This window comes from Oryzias latipes, chromosome 16 (assembly GCF_053564925.1).
Source record: "Oryzias latipes strain Hd-rR chromosome 16, Olatipes_Hd-rR_3.1".
Taxonomy (NCBI): domain Eukaryota; kingdom Metazoa; phylum Chordata; class Actinopteri; order Beloniformes; family Adrianichthyidae; genus Oryzias; species Oryzias latipes.
Window position 1 is genome coordinate 28,269,445 of NC_136252.1, and position 18,975 is coordinate 28,288,419.

General features: G+C 39.7%; 1 protein-coding gene across 1 annotated transcript in view; it reads right to left on the reverse strand.

Annotated features, from left to right (window-relative positions):
• Nucleotides 1-18,975, reverse strand: part of iglon5 (IgLON family member 5) — a 145,061-nt gene that overhangs the window by 114,088 nt on the left and 11,998 nt on the right. The gene's annotated exons all lie outside the window — the stretch shown is intronic.

Consider the following 18,975-nt stretch of genomic DNA (forward strand, 5'->3'; position numbering starts at 1 on the left):
AGTTTAAACCAGAAGTTTACATCTACCACATAAACACACGTGCTTTTTTTCTCATCGTCAGACATAAAATAAGAGTAAACCTTTCCTGTTTTACGTCAACGGAAATTAAATTATTTCAATTTGCTTAATGTCAGAATAATAAGACTAGTTTTTTTGGACATTTTTTTATTACTTTTATCAAAGTCAAAAGTTTATCTTTATTTCATTAGCGTTTGGTACTATTGCCTTTAAACTGCAGTTCTTGGGTCAAACGTCTTCCGCAAGCTTCCTACAAGATTTGGTAGGAATTTTGACCCATTCCTCTGAACAGAACTGGTGTAACTGAGCCATGTTTTTAGGTCGCCTGTTCAAACAGATCCTTTCAGCTCTGACCATAAATATTCAACAGGATCCAAATCATTGACTTTGTTATCCTTAAGGTATTTTGTAACCAGTTTTCTTGAGGTCATTGTCCATTTGTCCATTTGGAAGATCCAAGCTTCAACTTTCTAGCTGATGACTTTAAATGTGGCTTCAATATTTCCATATACTCTTCTTTCCTTAAAGGTCATTGTTAATTATCGGATGGTGCACAATGCATATTGCACTGGTCATTCACCTGAATCGCTGTCACTGTGGTGCAGGTCAGGTTCATTTTGGTACGATTGCAGAGCTGAAAACACCCGACAGCTCTCTTTTTTCGTCCTTTTCTGCTTTTATAATTGTTCAGCAATAATGCATGTGTGAGTACATGTATCCATATCTACACTTCACCTTCCTTTCTGATTCTGCATTATAAGTCTACCTTTTTAACTCACAATATCTCATTATCCCTCTCCCATTACATGTTTTATTGCTCTTGTGTGTGCTGCTCCCCACCTTCCTTCTTTTTTTTTCACTACCGCTGCTTTATTTTTTACGTGTTTTTTTAAAACTAGATGTTGTAGAGTTGACTGAAATCCAAAGTTTCCTATGGCGTGTAATCCATTTTGTTCAAAAATTGTGAGCTGCTTTGAGAGCTTTAGGTGTCACCGGTGACATCTCTGGTGTTAAAAGGAAAAATATATTTATAAAAAATTGCCAATAAAATCAAGATTTTCCTCCTTTAAGAGGTTTTTTTTTTTTTAGATACAAAATCTCAGGTCACCACGTATTGGAAAGCACTGCACAAACACCCTCAGACCTGCATTTATCACAGATATGGGGTTTAATTTGCGTTAGATTTCCAGTTAATTTGGCGGTCAGGAAAGGGGCTGGTGAGTGAGAGGAGCAGCTATAACGTGGCCTGCTAAATCATTGCCAGCATGTGTGTTTACTCTCAACTTTACACTGACAACAAGCAATGCTGGGATCTTAGCAGATAGTGGATTAATCTAATCAAAAGCATCATAGCATAACATCATGTGCTCATTTGTGCAGCTGCAAATCATTCTCATCAAGAAAATGTGCTGACATCAATCAGGCAAAACAACTAACTAAAAGGTCTTGATTGTGAACTCCACTTAAAAAAGTTTTATTTATATTTATGGATAAATTGTGTGAGCATCGACATCAGAAAAGCGCATACATAGGCTATATAGTTGTAATTATTTTATTGCACATTAAAACTGAGAAGAGAATGGAAAGGGCTTGGGGTGTTTTGGAATGCATAGAAGACGCATAATTCTTCTTGTTTTCTTTTCGAAAGGGAAATGGGTTTAGGAATTCTATCAGCTTTGGAGAGCCAAAGCCGTATGTGATCCAGCTCCACTGTGGTGTCTGTGTCCTGCGTGCACAAGTGAAAACAGCAACAATGGGAAACAAAAAAAAAAGATCAAAGGGAAAAAAAGAAAAAGAGAAGACGCTGGAGCAAACACCAGTGGAGCATAACATAAAGCATTGCTCTTTGAAAGGAGCCAAGGAGGGCCTGCCTGTGTGCACATAAATTACCCTTTCAAGAAACAGAAACAAAATTAAACCTACAAAACTCCCTTACAAGATGGTGCCTTCTTGCCATACAGCCAAAGCACCTCAATCTCTGTTACATTTTTACAACGAACACAAACGAGTGCAAGAGGTATTGATCCAGCTGTATACTCCTTTTTATTATCTCCTCTCCCATCCAAAGGCAGTTTTCCACTTTGATAGCACTACTGTCGTAGAAAAGCATAAATTCTCAAGCTCATTTGCAGTGAGGAGGCGGATAAATGGATGTGAAATCAAGCCGTGAAAAGCCAACATGGCATGGTGGGGAATTTTATCCTGAGCTCATTAAGAGAAGCATGTTGCTTTCGTCACTCTTAATGCTGCACAATATGCTGATAGATTATTCTTCTTCTGCCTAGTGCCCAGATTTTCATAAATGCATTTAATTCCAGATATTTAACTGAGCCGGGATTTTACTCCTTGGCATACTAGTCGTTAGAGAAATCAAGCTTGGCCTCAACTTGTCAAACTAACTGTGGTGCACAGAGGATGTGAGAAATAGGATCCTGAAGTCTCTCCATGCTTTATGACAATCGGGCAGCTGTGTGTTGGGGAGGCAAGGCTAAATAGGGCTGTGGAGTCCCAGAACTGCCCTGATCAAAGGCGCCTGTCTCTGCTTGCTGTCAGTTTCTAATGTCTTCTCTGTTTCTTCTGCACCCTGCCTTCCTGTATGCCTTACTGGCAGAAGCACTGGGCTAATGTGCATGGATGAAAAACCAAAACTAAAACTTTAAATACATTGGCACATGCAATCAGATTGCAACGGTTGGGTTAGAGGTTGGGATTTTGAATACATCTATTTTACTTTCTACCTTCTGTCTTTTCAGTTTCAAGAAATTTTATGCAATGTAAAAGGATGTTCCACCAGGGGAACGGTGCTTGTTGTTTTACTTTGAATGTTTTTTTCACACCTTTCACGTACCTCCGTCTTCTCTTCACTCCCACCCTCAAAAACCTGCACAGGAGGGAAATAAGCCCGGAGGTTCCTGCCTAGTACAAGAATGCTAATTAGATTCACAACAAGGAAGAACCTCTTTCCCAGTTTGCTTTATTCTTGAACTTACTAGGCCTCCCAGGACGAAAAACTGAAATTCTTTACATAACACTGTTTTTTTGGAAGAGTGTGCTTTCGCAAAAGAGTTACAGTATATATATCTTAGAGACGTAAATATGAAAAGTCTAGATTTATACCCAAAACATATTTTTTAGATCCTTTCTGCTGCGTTGATATGTCAGCAGAGACCCATGGTCCCTCTTTGTTTTAAATCCAGTGTGTATTTTCTGCCTTCTATCTTCCTCCAAGCTTAAAAATAACTGCTCTTAAATGAGCCTCCAGTGACCAACAAGTTCAATTAGTTGGCAAACTTTACTAAAACTAAAAGTTTTTTTGCCTCTCCTTCAAATCTATGTGAAATCCTTTTGCACCTCTACCTGTGTTGATATTTGAGCTTGAACATGCTTTTTTGTATCATTCTGTGAATATAATGTTAGGACAATCCAAGACAATGCAGTCAATGTTATTAAAATGTAAGCACAATGATAAATTATAAACTCCCAATTTCCGTTCGTGATTTTTAAGCCACTAAGAAAGCACCAGATGTTGCACTTCCTCAACATTGGAGGCAGGTTTCCGAAAAAAGCAATTTACCATTGTCTCCTTTTGGATGGATCCTGCAGAACTTTGTTCCACCCAATCACCAATTTCAGGAATACTGTTGAGGTGGGGGGACGTCCAATCCAAATTGAAGCACCATAGGCTTGGCCCCTTCAAGACCGGAGATGCCGCTGGTGACACCTAAATGACACGCTCTTTGACCTACCGTAACTCTGTGACCGTTTTTGTGATCAACGTGAATCCGCTGATTCTGACAGGGAGAAAAGCGACTTTTCATAACGGCTTTGTATCGATGAGCAATACTTTTCTAACATAAAGTGTTGAATCAGATGATTTACGTTGATTGCGTAAGCCCCTTCACTGCTGTAAAGTGTTACATATCAGCCAAAGCTGTTTTTGTCCGCTTCACAATCTGCTGGAATTACATTAATTGCGTAAACAGCTAATGTGTTACGGTAGCTAAAAATATAGAAACACTGCAGTTTAAGCTCCAGTGTTAAAGGGTTAATTTTTGGACATCGGATATACCAGTCTAGGTAATTCATTAATGGGGGATTGCACAGAGAACAATAGGGTGTTATGTTAGGCATCTTATATTACTTAGGAAAGGAATTTCTGTGGATAACTTCTACCCTCCCTGTAGGATGGGGGAAATCTGCTTCAACTATACTTCAGTCTAAGTCAGCTCTCATGCTAAATTGCAACAAAAGCTGATGTCATCTTAAAGTCCTACTCCAATCGTCTTTTGATCTATTGTAAAAGCGTTCCCAGTGGTTTTTTGATAATAATTATGCCATTTTTAGGTTAAATCAAAAAACCTCTGACGTTTTCTAAGTCATAGTTCCTGGAGAGCAGCAGGAGATCATCATACCTTCGCCTCTTAGTTGCGGGCGGAACTGTTGATGCAAAGTAAGCCTTCCTTCATTTCCCATCATCCTTTTGTTTACACTTTCTCCCACTATCTGACAGCCCCTCACAACCACCACCTAACAATAATGGTGAGCATTATTGGAGCTATCTAACTGTACAGGTTTGAGCCAGACACCATTTTTAGCCAGGTACCAGCTCAGACAAGGAAAAGAAAGACGTAGATGGATCTAATTGCCTACAAGTGGATGCATCGGAATGGAGCGGAGTAGGGAGCTTGTGGTTCCCCGATTGTAGCACCGACGTCACAACTACAAGCTTTTTGCAACTTATTTTTTTATCTGCTCCTGATTCACAATGATTTAAAAAAAATAAATACTTAGAAATTGAATTTTAATCTTAATTTTCTTTAAATATTTCTTCCATTATTAGAAAAATGCTACAAAAACATGTTGAAACACTAAAATCATCTTCCTAAAAAAGGTTAAATTTGATTAGGAAAAGACACAACAAAATCATTTGAACTTGAATTAGCTCCTAAACAGAGGATGAAAGTATGTTAGACATTTTGTAAATGTCGTAAAAAAGATCTCAACTGGAGCAACACTCTTCCCTCTGCAGGGGACTTTCATGGAACGATGCAACATGACTTAGAAAGCAGGTTGAAAATGTTTCATTCTTTTGGTTTAATCTATCAAAGTAGCAGAATAAAAAATTGCAGTCAAGTGGACTTAATTAATCTTTTATTATTTAAGAAGTTTTGCCTTGTTGAAAGTTGCTTGAACATGTCTTTGCGCGTTGGGTGAATAAGACAAAACCCAGAACCAAACATGCTCTGCTTCAAACATTCTCTATGAATTACAATGAGTTTGGGAATTGGTTTTCCTCCACAAGGAGCTTTACATAGAAGTGAAACAATCAGTAAGATACATCTCCATTTGTTTATAATTAGATTAAGTAGAGTGGACGGGTCTAAATCTCCTAGGATGGTGTTTTAGTTTGTAGCTCTTTTTGCAGTGCAAAGCTTCAGAACTCTCTCTCTTCAGGTCCTCCATCTCATCACTCTTTCCACTTCACAACAGCATCCTCCTTCCCACCAAATCACTGTCTTTGCACCTGTAACCTGTGGGTGAGTGATGATTACACCTTCCAAAGCAGAAATTGACCCAAAGTCTAGTACTGACCTCAGTCTCACATCTCTCCCTCCATCTACTAGCGCCAAGAAACGCCGAAACTGTGATGTGCACCTGTAGAACTACAGTGGCTGGAATATGTCTAATGAAATATCATGAGGGGAAATATGCCTGTGCCTTTTCATTGTAAAATAAATGGCACACTATGCCTCCACAGTCCCCACTATCCAAGGCTCAAGGGACAAATGACAGATGATGAAACCTGATTCTTTGCATGCAATATCCCACAGAGCAGCAACAAACTAATTTTCCCTACAAGAAAGAACCGCAATGACTTCCCAAGCCTCCCCGTAGCTCTGCTGGGAAACTGTGAGAAGACAGAAACAGCAAGGAGAGATGGAGGTTAAGGACACAACACACACAAAAAAAGAAAGCAAAAAGAAAAACAGGGAAAAGATGTGAGGGATTGAATAGAAGGGTGGTTTGAAGAGAGACGAGATAGCACCAAATTGTGTGTGTGTTGGAGGGTGGGTTGCACACAGGAAAACCGACACACTTTCCTGGCTTATTTACACGTAGCTGCCAGTATGACAGGTAATTTGGGCAAATTCTCCACAGAGCCCGCGGCAGACGGTGAGGGGATAAAGACGAAAGGAGAGAGCAAAAGAGAGAAAAAAGGGAAGGGAGGAAAGAGGGAGGGGAACGTGGGGAACAAGCAGTGAAAAGGACGTGCGCAGACTACCTGACACGGTGTGAGTTAGGTCTGAGAGCACGATAGCAAATGGGTTTCCAGATTCCAATCAGACGAGAGGAGCGGAACAGGGGGCGGGGGTTAAGAGATGGAAGGATGAGGGTGTGTTTGGAAGAGGCAAGAGCGGGTAAAGGAGGGGCGGCAGTCATCCTGTTGACAGAGTCTGATCATTTTATTTATCTTCACCAAGAAGGAGATATCAAAAGCACTTTTTATTTCAATTTCTCTTTTTCCTGTTGAGGCTGGGAGATCAAGCAGCAGGCAGGAATGGCTGAGGCAAAATGAAATGCATTTATGCTTAGGATTTATTCACGTTTGTGCATCTGTGTGTATTCATATATGTGAGTGAAAGCATGCGCGTGTGAGCCTTCATCTCCCTGCACTTCATGTTGAAGCAAAGTAAACTGAAGGCCCCATAGAAAGGTGATGCTTTTGTTCTTGCAGCTGCTTTTCAGTGCTCTGAGCCAATTCAAAAACACCTGTTAATGGAGGCAAAGCCCTCCTTTCTGCCTATTTAGAGCGTTGTGATAACTTTCTTTTCCCTTATGGCACAGCAATTGATGTTTGAATGACAGCCACAGAGATAACAAGGTGTTTGCCCCTGCAGGTGCAGGTCCCCCTCAGGGGGTTAGATGTCCATGCTGGACCCTCTTGTGGCTTCCACCTTTAACTGTGATTCATGCTGTATTCAAAGGAGTAGCGCTTTTCACGTGCTGACCTTTTCACCTGACCTCCCTGTGTGCTCCGAGCTTCACAGACGTGGCCTGTTTCTCTCTCGACACACACAGTGAAGATGCTGCTACGGGCACGTGTGGTACACCCAGCTGGGCCCTCTGCCAAATGTGCACATCATGCACTTCTCTCCTGATGTCAGCGAGTCTTCCAGATTCAAGCTGAGAAAAGGCTTGATTAACAAATGTGCGTGTGAGAGATTGTCACATGTGCAATTACACTCTGTCATTGCATTTCGAGAGCCCCAACTCCTGTTGCCCACCATCTGCACTGCAGACGGCTTCATGCAGAGAAGCACACCCAGAGGAGCACGTCATCTTTAAGGTCATGACGACGTCAGAGAGGAGGGAGCAACAGAAATTCAGCCTGGGAAGAGTAAATGAGTTGATAGGGCAATACAAACATAAAGAGACTCCACGTAAAAAAAAGGAAAAGATGCAGAAAGACAGAAGGGGTCACAGGACAGGGTGGAAACCAAAACACAAAGGAGTCAGAACAGATGTCCACATCTTCAACTGCAGAATTGGAAAGAGGGCTCAGAGGAACAAGTGCAGTTGGCTGACGATTCCCAGTGACGATACATAAAAACGGAGAAAGAATTACCACTTTTGTTTCAGAGAAAAATGTGTTTGGAGCATGAAACAGTCTTACTGCAACAACAAAACACAACTGTGCAACGGGTAAGCTAGTGTGACATTGGGAATTTCTAGCAGTGATAAATCAGGAGATAACAATGAGGCGAAGGGGAGAAAAGACTCAGCTGATTATCAGTGTTGATGACGACAGTGATGGCGGTTATCATAATAAAGGTGGTAAAGATCAAACATGGTATGATGTCTTGATTATGTGAGAGAAAAGCTGAGTTGATTAAAATTGCTACCGATAGCGATGATGACAGTGGTATTTTAATCACAGAGATACCTGATTTTATATGTTCTGCCATCATTTAGTACAGCAGGAAGCTGTTATATAATGTAATCATTATGTCCTTTTTTTTTTTTACATTTCAGAACACAGTTCCTCATATGACTTCATAAATATTCAACAACCAACCCTACCCAGGGCTATAAACGCCAGTGTCACTCACTTGCTTTTATTATAAAATTCAGTATGTCTACCATAAAAAAGTGAAACTAGGTTTACATGGTTGATCTATTCCTAGAGGAAAAGGGCTTTAATGTGATCTCTGCCCCCTTCCTGTAATTTAGGGAAGGTTTTCCCAAACTATACTGTATGCACCTATAAAAGAGCCCACTATTCATCATGATAAATCAATAGCTGCAATTTTTTTTGTAAATTTGATAAAGCCCCCCAACAAATACACAAAAAGAGGTCTGCTCATATGCTAATAATATTCAGCTACGAGATTTAAACAAAATTCAATTATTTTGCAGCAAAGTATTGAATTTTCACTGAAGAGTGATAAAACATGTTCCATTTTCATTCAAATCCAATACATTTACATAATTATAGAATCCAGTAGGAAAAAGCAGCACATTAATCAGTTAAAACATTACTGTGGGTGCCTGCATTTTGTTTCATCATTGATATATTTGTGAATTTGATGGCAACGTTAAACCCTAATGACATTTGGATCCATTTATTCCCGCATCACAAGTCCTACATAAGAAAAGCTTAGCAACAGAATTCCAGAAGTCCATGCCTATTTCACAAGCCTGGGTCAGTGTTTATTTATTGAAATAATAATAATAATAATAATAATAATGGATTGGATTTATCTGCGCTTTTCAAGACACCCAAAGCGCTTACATTATGTCCATTATTCATTCACTCCTCATTCATACTTGGTGATGGTAAGCTACTGTTGTAGCCACAGCTGCCCTGGGGCAGACTGACAGAGGCGTGGCTGCCATTTCGCGCCTACGGCCCCTCTGACCATCACCGGGATCATTCATGCGCATTCACACACCAGTGGAGCCACACTGGAGGCAAGGAGGGTGAAGTGTCTTGCCCAAGGACACAACGACATTTTGGCTGGTGGGAGCGGGGATCGAACCGCCAACTAGAGGGCTGCATTGGGATCGGGTCCCGCCGGGTCCCGCGGGACCCAACCCAAATCTCGCGGGATTGGGCGGTTTGAATTGTGCTGCGGGCGGGAGCGGGCGGCAAAAAATAAACCCCGCGGGATCAGTGCTGCCATGAATATCTCATGAATATATATTAGCAGACTACGTTAGACTGTGCGGCTGTTGGATTCTTCTGTACTGAAGCTCCGTGAAGGCACCAGGTAGAGACGCCCAAAGGCCTCTGTCATCTAACCTGTTGTTGGGGGTGCGCCCTGCCCCGCCTCTTACTAAGAGCGCGCTTCAGGCCGTCTGTCTGCGCGCGCACACACGCACACTTTTAACCGAACGGGATTTGTAAAAATATATTTAATATTTAAGTTGCACATTACACAAGAGGAATGCATGAAAAGATGAGGCTGGAGGAGGGACATGAATCTCTTTAATAATATCAATAAAAATACGTGTTTTTTTTCCTGCGGGACGGGGGACGATACAAAATCAATGCATCTCTATTACTGTGCGGGACTAAATTCTCTGAGTTTTGCGGGTGCGGGCGGGAGTGGACATACATATTGCGGGAGCGGGCGGGAGTGTAACGCATACGTTGCGGGAGCGGGCGGGATTGGTCAAAAATTCAGCGGGCGCGGGCGGGAGCGGGATGAAGAAAATAGTCCCGCGCAGGGCTCTACCGCCAACCCTTCGATCATTGGACGACCCACTCAACCACCTGAGCCACCTCAGGTGGCTCAGGTGGCTCTGCTAATGCAGTGGCTCTGCATTAGGCGAGCCACTGTCGCCTAATGCAGAAGGTTAGGCACAACCTATTCTCTAAAGCTACAATAGTAACTGGAAACATTACAAATTTTACCAAAAGGGCTATATTTCATAGAAACAGAGAAACAGCATGTGAGTGAAACGTATAATGAGGTGGTCTATGTTGAGTTACACTGCTGTCAAGGCCGTAGTCACAACTGCCATTATGGGTGGATATGGGCTGTCTGCGGGCGAAAAATGGGCAAACCCGTACAGGGCACTCAGGTGGCCTGAAGGGAAATTGAAGATAAGATAAACTTTATTGATCCCTCCAGGGATCTGAATTAATGTTAGGCTCCTAAATTCAATGGTTACAGCAGCTGTGGATATCAGACATCAAGGTGCAAAGAAAAAAAACTTAAAAAACTCTGATAATATACACTGCACATGCATTATCGGATGAAAGAAAAGAAACAGAACTAGTTAAGCAGTAATACATTGATTGTTTTTGTCAGGAAAAAAAACATTATTGCATCTCTAGTTAGACTGTTGTACAGACCTACAGTCTAACAAATGTCAAAGTCCGTAGAGCCCGTAGAGCCAAAATGTTCAAGTACATTTTTTCTATAGGCATGTTGCAGGTGACAGGTTGTACTAAAGCACAATAATGATAATATTTTTTTAACCCCCCAAATCCTGAGGGGCTGTTCAAGTGATAAGTGTGTGCTTGTGCATGCAGCCTGACTGTTAAAATTTGGGGAATTAGGCATACAGGGTGAAGTTTTCTAGGGCATCCATACAGGATTTGTGCACACTCAGTGAGGAGCCAGCACCTTAATGACAACTGGAGTGCGGCTTAAGGGGCACCGTCAGAATGCATCAACTATACATCATAAATGTGTATAACTTACTTTACGCTTACAAATACTTCACAATCCCTTTTTCCACACCAACGACAATGGTACATTCCATTTTTATGACGTCTCTTAAGATGGCCACACAAACCCCAAAGGAAATGCAAGACCTGGGCTTCCCTTAAGATGCAGCTGCTCATGTGTCCAACTCTCAATGATGGGACAACCACTGGTTTGGCTGCAAATGACAAAAACCTATAACATTCTTAAAACGATTCTTATTCAAATAAACTTCCCAAGCCTTCAAATCCACTATTGCAAAAAACCCACAAAAAGTGTGGGGCCTTATGTATGAAATTAGCTGCATGTTTACAATCAAGACTATGCACATAAATAAAAAGTAAAAATATATTTGCTTTGAAAAGATGATTCAAAACAAGCAGATCTCTCAATAAAACACAAATTGTTTATTCAAATGCATCGCAGGCTAAACCTTCAATTTTGTCTGTGCTCAAATCTCGTTTTGAAATGTTAGCACCACTGTGACAGTTAATACAACTGTCAAGAGGAAGGAAACTTCCAGTAAAACTGACAGTCCTTATCAACGAGGAGAATAAACGGAGACCTAATATAATAAAAACCAGCCCATTAACTTATGACCTCTATGGACCCCGTAGAAACCAAACTTCCCATTATTCCATCCAAACACATGAGATTTCACTGAAAAAGGCCAGGATGTCCTTATTCTTATTATCCACATCAGGTCTTGGAGAACTTCAAATGAGTCAAAGGACTCAACCCAAAAACAAATTTCCACTACAGAAGACGGACATGAATGGGCTGATTCTCCAGACGACATTCACTGATTTTATTGTCTTTCTCAAAATAAAAAGGAAACTTGAAAAAAAATTATAAAAACGACAAAGGTTGAAAGTTGGTGGCAATACTCTCTTTACTACTTTTTATAGTATTGTGTGGGGATGATTAAACAAAGACCCAGATAAAATGTTTAGATAGATTTTTCAAACAATAATGTATATGACTACATCCCTTCCTTGTCACAATTTGTACCAGAACATGTGTTTTTGTTTAAGAAATACATGTTTTTTTTCAATTTAGGAGATAAATGTGTAAGAAAAAGTAGCAGTCATTTCAGTGTACAGCTGCAATTATCTGTAAATTTGAATAAAGTTGTTATTTGTCGGATTGTGAAACAATTTAGTATACCTTCAAATCAAAATGTGAACACAAATTGCCAAGCTATTGATTATAATTTGTTCAGTTGATACATCTGTTCTGGGAAACGTATGTCACCTCAAAAAACCAAAAACAAATAAAACATAATTTATTTCTAAGTCTGATATTTTTAATGTCAGCATTTGCATTTCATACATTTCTGAGGTGATGGTTTGATTATGCAGTTTTCCTCTGCACAGTTAGCACAAATCTTGTGTAAACAAAACTTTGATTAACCGGTCTTTACTTTGACCCCAATCTTAGAAAAGCCCAGATGGGGCCCAACTCGACATTGCTTTACACAGGTAATGTGAAGGAGGTCGTCCGTCAACACTGTATAATTAACTGGGTGGCCTGAAAACGCGCCTTTAGGATACCATTAACCTGTGCTAGCTTACCAAGGCTGTGCAAACAGTCCAAATATACCAGCAAACACACTCTTTAGGTTGGAGTGAGTGGGCGAGAAAGGAGGAAAATCCATTTCATGAATATTGAATTTCATTGTGAGGGTGAAAAAACTGCTTTGCAGTGGATCATTCTTTAATGACCCCAAAGTCCACACACATGAATCTTTTAGCAGAGCTGTCTGCTTGATATGAGGGAAAGAAAAAGGGAAAAAAAATAAAATAAACGAGAAGGGAGAGTCAATCCCCTATGGGCTTTTGCAAACCATGTGAAAAGTCCTGGGCTGATCATCTCAATCATTTCAGGTGGGACATCCTGCTCTTTACAGTAAATAAGGCTGACAGACTCTTTTGGAATTCTGAGGAGACGCAACAGAAGCATCTGGTTCCAGAATTTAGGAGCCTAACATTAATGCAGTGGTTTATTTTGTGGATGCTTCAGGCTGAGCTTTCAGGGTTTTTTATCAAACTGACAGGAAAAGCTTCCCACTGAGATCTTTTCCTTCCAAAGTGATCCTCGCTGATTAGTCAAGAGCTCTGACTCCTTTCCTTGATTCCTCTCTACTGTCAAAACGGGCCTGTTTCAAGCAATCCACAAAAAAGCTCACTATCCTCACCAAGGCTGATTTGAAATCTGTTGAGTCTGCATGGGACCCAATAACAGTAAGGCAGTAAGGATCCAATTTGCATGCAACCCCAATGTAAACCTGGAACCTTTTTGCTTCATTCAATAAAAAAGTATGATACATTTCCATCCAACTAATACTCCTTCAGTCATCGTAATGTAATCCCTCAGTCAGTGTCTAATATTATGATGAGCAGCTAAAAAAGGCCATGGTGACAAATGGAAAAAAAAAAGCTTTCAATGCAAAGATAAAACATGAGTCAGCAAAAGAAAGGCAAGTTTATTTATCATCCTAACAGGTTGTGACTCTGCCGCTCATATCTATATTCAATAATGCGACCCAGAATATATGAAAATGGAATACATTAGATTAAAAGGCCACCAAGGCACAGGATCACAATAGAATGAATTCAACAAATTATTTAGCGCATTAATTTATCACTTGATGTTACTTTTTCTTCAGCCGCGCGGAGGGAAAAGATTTACTTCCTTCATCTGAGCTGCTTGAAGTCAGCACAAGATGCAGGTGTGGTAACACAGGCATGAAATTAATGTTGCGACCAACCTGGCAGGGCTAATAAATAAAACAACCGGCTAAAGTCAGTCACAGCCCTGCGTATGGTAGGGTTCCATCTCAATTGATCTCATGGTGTCTTTTCCACAAACTCCATTTCAAGTCTTGATCTGAAAAATCCTGTTTTCCTCCACTTCCTTAAGGCCGTGTCACTTAACCACCACGTACAGTTTGCATATATTTGCACATATGAAAATTGGTCATACGAGAATATACATAAAAAAGTGAGAAAAGTTGCGGTCTTACATGAAATTTTCACAGATGAATCACAATGAACCATGATAAAACCACAGAAGAAGGACAAATTAACCACACAAATAACACGTAAACTGACGTAGAACATGTACCATGCGCGATTATTGTGCTGTTTGTATGCAATTCATTAGTTATACTTGCGTCAATTTTAATTGAGCTATACGTGATATGTGCGCTGCATTGGCGATGTAAAATATTATAAATCTATGTTTCATGCATGAAAATTCCAATGAACATACATGGAACGCTCGTAGAAAGCCACACATTTTCTTAGGCATCTCACAAAAATTACACACAATTGCAGAAGATTGACATAATAATTGCAAACAAACTATGTAAAATATGCGTAAATTGTGTAAATCTCAACCAACCATTAATTTTGTACAGCTCAAAACTGAATTCACGTAATGACCCATCGGCCAAAACCCTCAACAGACATAAACAAATGACAAACGCAAGAAACACTCATGAATTGTGGATATCACGCATGTATCACAAAAGACCGGAATTTCCTTCATGAAAAATGTGCAAAAATGTAAATTTAAATTTTAAACTTTAATGAAATATTATTTCAATAAAATTTAAATTATCTTAAATTATTTTAATGCTACTTTATTTCTTAGATATTTTTATACATAAAGTAAAATACATTAACTAATGAACTAGACCATCAAACACCAAACTATAAGTAATAATAATAAAAAAGTTTGTTAAACTACAGTTGATTGCACAACAAATCAATCTTAAGCTATCAAAGTATCGAAGAAATGGGTATATTAAAGACAGATCTCGGGTTTAGGGTACTGTGCAGTTCTATTTTAATATTTAAGTCTGTTTTAATTTTCATGAAAAAATAAAGATAATTTTTCTTTGCACCTGATTTTTTTAATCAAATGTAATTGGTGTGATTCTAGGTTCTGTAATGTCACATGTCAGTTATGGAGGTTATCTCAAGTTATATTACTTATTCATGTTTTCATGTCAGGAGCTTCAAAAGTTAAAGATAGCAGAGACTCGTTGAAATGGAAAAATGGCTCCATATAAAAACATGTTTTATTTTTCACTCAGAGTCAGACGTTGTTCCAACAGGTGGCCCATTTGTTGAATTTTTTTTTTTTTTTAGGATGTGTCTACCATGGTGGTAGAAGTGACTGAAATGTGTTCTTTCTCTCATACATCATGCAAATATCTAATGAGGTGTGCAGAAGTCAGAACAGATCCTTTTTTAATGTCTCAAAGGATTCACACACACGAATCTTTAAGAAGCGGCAAAGAAAGAGGAGACAAAGAAGAAGAGTTTGGTGAACTTGAGCAGAGAATCCCATTTGTTACAGGTGGTCATCCTCTTGAACAGTAAAGAATAGTAAAGAGGGTTAAGCTGCCTGCTGCACTGACCTGTAAACTAAATATATATAGAATTTTACATTTTAAAAAGTGGTAACTATGGATATTTCTTCATTTTTGCAAGATCATTTGGACAAAAATAAACCTTAAAACAATTTACTCTTGATTGATGTTGTTGCTCTTGAAAACTTTTAAACTAAATTGCATCACTACGCAGTGATGTTATTTTATTTTTTGAGTTTTACTTCACACACTTTTTTTTATTTGTTACAGCTTTAATTTTCTTTACCTAGATCATAAATAAAACTGGATAAAGGAGACTGTATATATGTAAAAGCTCTAAATCAAAGGCACTCTTTATGTTTCAAGGACAGACGTAGACATTATGGCATCGTTCATTTAAAAGTTTAATCACAGATGAAATAAAGCTGCCCCTTAATCAAGAGGTCTGTGCTGGAATGGTATAGATTTCTTTCCGAAGAGAGAAGAGGTGTTGAGAAAAGTGGGTTGGGTTCTTTACAATGCTGCATCCTTGTGCATTCATCTCTGGCTGTAGATCTCCAGCAGAGATGGCAGTGGGACACTAATGATCCTCTCTGTTGTTCTTTTTGGTATCCTGTATGTTATTCCCAAAGCAGGAGGTGATGCAGTATGTGCACAATGTGTGCCGTATATGCTGTGCATGAGGTGGTGATGATGTTTAAAAAGTTAACCAATGAGCTCCAAAGAAAAAGTTAATGTTTTAGTAACATTAAAGTTAATGTTTAATGTTGCTAAAATTATGACACTTAAGTGACACAATGGGCACTTTTATTTGACCCATATAGGTTGAAGAGAGCGCTGGGTTGTGTCTTTGGATATTAATTTAACCCTTCTGCTATCCTAGGCACTTTAACATTGGGAGTTGGGTCATCTAGACCCACTAGACAGTGCTCTGAACCTTTAATCTTCAATGATTTGTGAACCTCACTGGTGTCCATGGATTACATGAAATCTTTCCACCTTTATCCACCTTGGTAGGGAGAACACATCAATGTAAAGGCCTGTTCACACCGGGACGAATTTCGCCGGCGATTTTCGCCGACGTTTAACGCCTCGTGACTAAACAAAGGGCACCAACGAGAGTGTGCACACCGACGCGAAAAAACGCCAGGCGTTAAAGCGTCAAAAAAAAAAACGCCTCGGGTTCGTTTTTTTTTTTCGACGCGTCGCGTCGAAATCTACTCGACCAATGAGAATGGCGCTTTTGCTCACGTGTCTGGAGCTTCTGAAGTTACAGTAAAACACAACTTGGGGGCGCTCAAACACAAAACTGCCTTGCTGAGCACACATACCAGCGAAGAAGATAGACGCCAAGTAGCGTCTACACACAGCCGCGAAACAATAATGACGGACATTCTAAAATATCCCCGAACCAAGCACCAGTTGGAGCTACTGGTGCTTGAAATATTCATGTTTTCTTTGTTTGATTCTGACAAGCGTGTAAATACTTGCTCTCTTCTTCTGAGTGAAAAGCGACTTTCAGAAGCGTAAAGTTGCGCAGCGCCACCTTGTGTACAGGAGTATTTCTGTTTTACATTAAGCGCCATCTAATGTCAGGGAATGAAATTGCATGTTCACTCCACTCATCGTCAGCGAAAATCGCCTGGGTGTGAACACAAAAAACGTGGCGAAAAACGCTGGCGAATAACGCCTGGCGAATATTCGTCCCGGTGTGTACGGGCCTTAAGGGTGGGGTCATCTAAGAAAGCACAAGGGTTACAGCACATCTCACTACCGTGGCACAAACCAGAGTGTGATGTTTCAGGGGTTTCTGGATGTAACATGACATAGTTGAATTGAGACATCTTGCAGTTTATTTGAGAGCCATCACAGCAGACAACACACATGTAATGGCAGCATAAAATAATCAAGCCATCATTACAGTCCAATGTGTGGAAACATATTGAATTTTGCAAAGACATGTGATCATACCTTTGACTACAGAAACAACAGACAAAGTGAGGTGTGACGTCACCCGTTGAAAAGGCGTTACCTCTGCCTCTCGCGAAATCAGACCAAATCCATCACCGTTGCTTCCTAATACGTTTGCCACCATTTTGTAAGCTGTCGACAGGCATTGGTCAATCTGAGTCACGTTTTTGGGGGAACTACACGTGCCAACATGAGTGAATTTGTTTGAAGTCCACACCTCTTCCACCGAAAGCAGGCTCAGGAGAAGCTGTCAATCAAACAGCGGGCACCACATGCTTTGATTGAGGCATCTGATTGGTGCCTCAATAACTTTTGCGATAAAGAAAATATAAATATATTAAAAAAAATAGGATTAGAAAGAAGATGTTAAGAAGAAGGTATCTGAGCAACAATGGTTATTTTGACAAATAAAATGACTGAGTGATAACTATCTATTTCTCAGTAGAAGTCTATGGGATTTTGACTTCTTGGAACCAGTGGGTACCCAATTACCCAATTGGAACGCGGGGTGTGAGGGGTTAAGATATCCATTTTTCTGCAGTCAATGGACAATTCAGTGTGGGATAATGTATTATTGTGATGTGGAAAAACAACAGTGGCCTGAACTTTATTAAACTAAAACATGAAGGGATTTCATCTTTACTTGTTTGTTTGTACACATATTTTAATTTACACTTGATTATCTTGCAAGAAATACAAGGAATTTGGAAAGCTTCACCTGCACTGTTTAGTACCAAGGTATTTTTCTCTCAGTCACGCTGGTTTGAATTTTTGGCTAAAGATTTCCTGCATCAGTTTTAGGTGAGTGAATCAAATCGGATTGTTCAACTGAACAAATGTCGACTATGAATCATATCGTCATCCACAATTTATGAATTGTTGTTCAAATGAATTGTTACACCCCTAATAAAAGCACAAAAAGACTGCCTGTGGTCAGAACTTACAGTCAAACAATCTCCCCCATGTGCAAGAAAGTACTTGATATGATCCTATAAATTAGCTGTCATAAACATCAATATGTACATGTAACATGTATGGGTTTGATAACTGGCCTATTAATATCATGTGACACTCCACTCATCAAACACTCATGCTGGGGTCAAGTCTTCATTCACACTCCTCTTACAGAGGAAATGCAGCTGCACCCTGATTGAGTGGAGCATCATTCAAAGTAACCCTTGCCTGTATAGACAGTTCAAGGTCAGGGAAGGACTTTCCTACTTGCAGTGAAGCATTTTTATTGCAAGTCCCCATGGTCATTTCCTAAATGACACTAAAGTGTTCACAATCCTTGTCTGCGCTGCTCATGTTTCAAGTGAATTCCTTTGTCTTTTTCAGTTTATATCCAAAATAAAAACTGATCATTTCTATGCTTATTTGTGTGCAGAGGGATGCTGGGAGTAAGAAAAGTCCTCAAGCTTGTAAAAATTTCAAGCCTAAAAGTTCAATTTGACGACACATCTATGTATGTTTATCCCCATTTTGCTCAAAACCAATTTTAACCTAATTAAAATGTGTACAATGCTTCCAGGTTATGAGAAAAACAAATCATTGAAACCATCAAAACAAATGTAATAGTATGTTTATTGTTTTGTGACAAAATTAAATGATAAAATAACACTCTTTCATAGATGGCTAATTCCAAAACATTAAACAGAAAGCTTGTAAAACCAAAAAATAGCTGAGAAAAAAAAGAGTACCAGGTGAAAAAGTCTGCATGCTTGGTTGCTGTGACTGAAAATGACATAAGTTGCCCTAAAAGTTTAATTCTGTTTTGCAGAGCCATCTTCAGCCTCTCATATCGATGTGGCACGGCATGCAAAAGGGCATTATGAATGCTGTGCTCTCCAGAGGGGGGTTGCCCTACAGGGATCAGCAAAACAGGAG